The following is a 6,000-nucleotide window of genomic DNA, read 5'->3' as shown; positions in this document are numbered from 1 at the left end:
CTTTTCAAATATGAATCGACCCCAAGGAATCCGAAAATCGCATTTATATCCTCGAGAATTCAATATTTTCAAAGTTGATAATTTTGACATTTCCGGTTTCCGGTATAAGTATGCAAACGACAACTGTGGAACGGGTAAAATATGAAAGAGAAATGCAAAACTTTTATAACGCACTTTATTCCAGAGCGCTAGCTTGAATAGTTTTTGAAATATAGTAAAATATGTGCGAAAACTGCAACGCGCAAAGACTTTTTTAACAGTCTGTACGTCAAAAAACTACTTTTGGGTCAGAGGTCAGCCTAACCTTATAGCGCGTTTAAACCTATTTTCTTCATTTCGTTCTCGTTGACAACTAGAAGGTCCTAAGTTTGTGGGTGCTAACAAGTTACGTTGACTAATTGTAAATGTTGGCTTTCTTGCTGATTTTCCTAATTTCTTAGCAGTAGTCTGTAGACTCTAACAAATTACTTTGGTAATTTTGGTATTTCGTCCGAGCTTGAGCACCTTTATATGTATTTTCTAATTAACTGTAGCACCCTTAATAAGAAATAGGTCGTTATCAGGTCGAATTTTCGTCTAGAAAAGTAATTCAGGTAAATTATTACAGTTAATAGAGGTTTTTAGGTAGGATTGCACTTTACGTGACCCATCCAACTAACAATGGTTTCTAGTTAATTGGACCATGAGGAGTCCGAAAAAAATAGTTAAAAAATTATCTGGCCGCCGCAAGTTGGTCAAAAAATTTTTTGAAAATTTTAAAATCCATGCACTTACCGCCATTGAAGTCGCTATCCGCTTAACGCATTCTGCACTCAATCTGGCAAAAGAAAGCCGAGGGGACTCTAAAAAATTGACGGACTCGCGCCGGAGTTATAGCTATGGAATTTTTTAAGCTTGCGGAAACCGTTTATTTCTGATAAAAGGACGGATATATAAATGCGAGAAAAACTGAAATGTTGGTGAAAATCGTTGAATTTTTAGGAATTAGATAATTGATAACGGTAAATTTTGGAAAAAGCCGTCAAATTTTTCGGGAATATTTTTTCTTAAATGTGTCAAATCCTTGGTAAATTTGATTTTTTGTAAAAAAAATTTAAATAAAAAGCATAGAGCTATTGCAACTATGTTTTAGAAAAGGTGTCAAATTATAGGGAAATTAGAAAATGTCAACGTCAATATTTCAGAAAAGGAGTCTAGTTTTTTTGCAACTATATTTTGGGAAAGGCGCCAAATTATTGAGAAAGTACCAAATATCAATATCAATATTTTGTAAAAGGCGTCAATTTATTTCAACAAAATTTGGGAAAAGGCGACAAATTATTGGGCAGTTAGCAAATGTCAACATCAATATTTTAGAAAAGGTGTCAAGTTATTTCAAATATATTTTGGAAAAGGCGTTAATTTATTTCAACTTCACTTTAGAAAAGGCGTCAATTTATTTCAACTATATTTTGAAAAAGGCGTCAATTTAATTCAACTATATTTTGGAAAAGGCGTCAATTTATTTCAAGAATATTTTTGAAAAGGCGTCAATTTATTTCAAGAATATTTTTGAAAAGACGTCAATTTATTTCAACAATATTTTGGAAAAGGCGTCAATTTATTTCAAGAATATTTTTGAAAAGACGTCAATTTATTTCAAAAATATTTTGGAAAAGGCGTCAATTTATTTCAACAATATTCTGAAAAAGGCGTCAATTTATTTCAACAATATTTTGGAAAAGGCGTCAATTTATTTCAACAATATTTTGGAAAAGGCGTCAATTTATTTCAACAATATTTTGGAAAAGGCGTAAATTTCAACAACATTTTGGAAAACGCGTCAATTTCAACAACATTTCGGAAAAGGCGTCAATTTCAACAATATTTTGGAAAAGGCGTCAATTTATTTCAACAATAATTTGGAAAAGGCGTCAATTTATTTCAACAATATTTTAGAAAAGGCGTCTAGTTATTTCAGCAATATTTTGGAAAAGGCGTCAATTTCAACAACATTTTGGAAAAGGCGTCAATTTCAACAATATTTTAGAAAAGGCGTCAATTTCAACAACATTTTGGAAAAGGCGTCAATTTCAACAATATTTTAGAAAAGGCGTCAATTTCAACAACATTTTGGAAATGGCGTCAATTTCAACAACATTTTGGAAAAGGCGTCAATTTCAACAATATTTTAGAACAGGCGTCTAGTTATTTGAGCAATATTTTGGAAAAGGCGTCAATTTCAACATTTTGGAAAAGGCGTCAATTTCAACATTTTGGAAAAGGCGTCAATTTCAACATTTTGGAAAAGGCGTCAATTTCAACATTTTGGAAAAGGCGTCAATTTCAAAAATATTTTGGAAAAGGCGTCAATTTATTTCAACAATAATTTGGAAAAGGCGTCAATTTATTTCAACAATAATTTGGAAAAGGCGTCAATTTATTTCAACAATATTTTAGAAAAGGCCTCTAGTTATTTCAGCAATATTTTGGAAAAGGCGTCAATTTCAACAACATTTTGGAAAAGGCGTCAATTTCAACAATATTTTAGAAAAGGCGTCAATTTCAAAAATATTTTAGAAAAGGCGTCTAGTTATTTCAGCAATATTTTGGAAAAGACGTCAATTTGAACAACATTTTGGAAAAGGCGTCAATTTCAAAAATATTTTGGAAAAGGCGTCAATTTATTTCAACAATATTTTAGAAAAGGCGTCAATTTCAAACATATTTTAGAAAAGGCGTCTAGTTATTTCAGCAATATTTTGGAAAAGACGTCAATTTCAACAACATTTTGGAAAAGGCGTCAATTTCAAAAATATTTTGGAAAAGGCGTCAATTTATTTCAACAATAATTTGGAAAAGGCGTCAATTTATTTCAACAATAATTTGGAAAAGGCGTCAATTTATTTCAACAATAATTTGGAAAAGGCGTCAATTTATTTCAACAATATTTTAGAAAAGGCGTCTAGTTATTTCAGCAATATTTTGGAAAAGGCGTCAATTTCAACAACATTTCGGAAAAGGCGTCAATTTCAACAATATTTTGGAAAAGGCGTCAATTTATTTCAACAATATTTTAGAAAAGGCGTCAATTTCAACAACATTTTGGAAATGGCGTCAATTTCAACAACATTTTGGAAAAGGCGTCAATTTCAACAATATTTTAGAACAGGCGTCTAGTTATTTGAGCAATATTTTGGAAAAGGCGTCAATTTCAACATTTTGGAAAAGGCGTCAATTTCAACATTTTGGAAAAGGCGTCAATTTCAACATTTTGGAAAAGGCGTCAATTTATTTCAACAATAATTTGGAAAAGGCGTCAATTTATTTCAACAATAATTTGGAAAAGGCGTCAATTTATTTCAACAATATTTTAGAAAAGGCCTCTAGTTATTTCAGCAATATTTTGGAAAAGGCGTCAATTTCAACAACATTTTGGAAAAGGCGTCAATTTCAACAATATTTTAGAAAAGGCGTCAATTTCAAAAATATTTTAGAAAAGGCGTCTAGTTATTTCAGCAATATTTTGGAAAAGACGTCAATTTGAACAACATTTTGGAAAAGGCGTCAATTTCAAAAATATTTTGGAAAAGGCGTCAATTTATTTCAACAATATTTTAGAAAAGGCGTCAATTTCAAACATATTTTAGAAAAGGCGTCTAGTTATTTCAGCAATATTTTGGAAAAGACGTCAATTTCAACAACATTTTGGAAAAGGCGTCAATTTCAAAAATATTTTGGAAAAGGCGTCAATTTATTTCAACAATAATTTGGAAAAGGCGTCAATTTATTTCAACAATAATTTGGAAAAGGCGTCAATTTATTTCAGCAATATTTTGGAAAAGGCGTCAATTTCAACAACATTTCGGAAAAGGCGTCAATTTCAACAATATTTTGGAAAAGGCGTCAATTTATTTCAACAATATTTTGGAAAAGGCGTCAATTTATTTCAACAATATTTTGGGAAAGGCGTCAATTTATTTCAACAATATTTTAGAAAAGGCGTCTAGTTATTTCAGCTATATTTTGGAAAAGGCGACAAACTATTGGTCAATTAACAAACGTCAACATCAATATTTTTCGGCAATTTGATAAATGTAAACACCATTTCCAAAATATCGTCCTTTACATTTACCAAACTCAGGAATAATTTGACGCCTTTTCCAAAATTTTGTCCTTTACATTTATCAAATCCAGGGATAATTTGACACCTTTTCCAAAATATCGTCCTTCACATTTATCAAATTCAGGAATAATTTGACACCTTTTCCAAAATATCGTCCTTCACATTTATCAAATTCCCGAATAATATGACACCTTTTCCAAAATATTGTCCTTCAGATTTGTCAAATTCAGGAATAATTTGACACCATTTCCAAAATATCGTCCTTCACATTTATCAAATTCCCGAATATGACACCTTTTCCAAAATATCGTCCTTCAGATTTGTCAAATTCCCGAATAATATGACACCTTTTCCAAAATATCGTCCTTCAGATTTGTCAAATTCAGGAGTAATTTGACACCTTTTCCAAAATATCGTCCTTCACATTTATCAAATTCCCGAATAATATGACACCTTTTCCAAAATATCGTCCTTCAGATTTGTCAAATTCCCGAATAATATGACACCTTTTTCCAAAATATCGTCCTTCAGATTTGTCAAATTCAGGAATAATTTGACACCTTTTCCAAAATATCGTCCTTCACATTTATCAAATTCCCGAATAATATGACACCTTTTCCAAAATATCGTCCTTCAGATTTGTCAAATTCCCGAATAATATGACACCTTTTCCAAAATATCGTCCTTCAGATTTGTCAAATTCCCGAATAATATGACACCTTTTCCAAAATATTGTCCTTCAGATTTGTCAAATTCAGGAATAATTTGACACCTTTTCCAAAATATCGTCCTTCACATTTATCAAATTCCCGAATAATATGACACCTTTTCCAAAATATCGTCCTTCAGATTTGTCAAATTCCCGAATAATATGACACCTTTTCCAAAATATTGTCCTTCAGATTTGTCAAATTCAGGAATAATTTGACACCATTTCCAAAATATCGTCCTTCACATTTATCAAATTCCCGAATATGACACCTTTTCCAAAATATCGTCCTTCAGATTTGTCAAATTCCCGAATAATATGACACCTTTTCCAAAATATCGTCCTTCAGATTTGTCAAATTCAGGAGTAATTTGACACCTTTTCCAAAATATCGTCCTTCACATTTATCAAATTCCCGAATAATATGACACCTTTTCCAAAATATCGTCCTTCAGATTTGTCAAATTCCCGAATAATATGACACCTTTTTCCAAAATATCGTCCTTCAGATTTGTCAAATTCAGGAATAATTTGACACCTTTTCCAAAATATCGTCCTTCACATTTATCAAATTCCCGAATAATATGACACCTTTTCCAAAATATCGTCCTTCAGATTTGTCAAATTCCCGAATAATATGACACCTTTTCCAAAATATCGTCCTTCAGATTTGTCAAATTCCCGAATAATATGACACCTTTTCCAAAATATTGTCCTTCAGATTTGTCAAATTCAGGAATAATTTGACACCTTTTCCAAAATATCGTCCTTCACATTTATCAAATTCCCGAATAATATGACACCTTTTCCAAAATATCGTCCTTCAGATTTGTCAAATTCCCGAATAATATGACACCTTTTCCAAAATATCCTCCTTCAGATTTGTCAAATTCCCGAATAATATGACACCTTTTCCAAAATATCGTCCTTCAGATTTGTCAAATTCCCGAATAATATGACACCTTTTCCAAAATATTGTCCTTCAGATTTGTCAAATTCAGGAATAATTTGACACCATTTCCAAAATATCGTCCTTCACATTTATCAAATTCCCGAATATGACACCTTTTCCAAAATATCGTCCTTCAGATTTGTCAAATTCCCGAATAATATGACACCTTTTCCAAAATATCGTCCTTCAGATTTGTCAAATTCAGGAGTAATTTGACACCTTTTCCAAAATATC

This window comes from Phalangium opilio, unplaced genomic scaffold (genome assembly GCF_054372755.1).
Source record: "Phalangium opilio isolate 3A_F unplaced genomic scaffold, DU_Popi_V2 ptg000209l_1, whole genome shotgun sequence".
In the NCBI taxonomy this organism is placed as follows: domain Eukaryota; kingdom Metazoa; phylum Arthropoda; class Arachnida; order Opiliones; family Phalangiidae; genus Phalangium; species Phalangium opilio.
The sequence above is the reverse complement of the archived record's forward strand: the minus strand, read 5'-3'. Positions refer to the sequence as shown.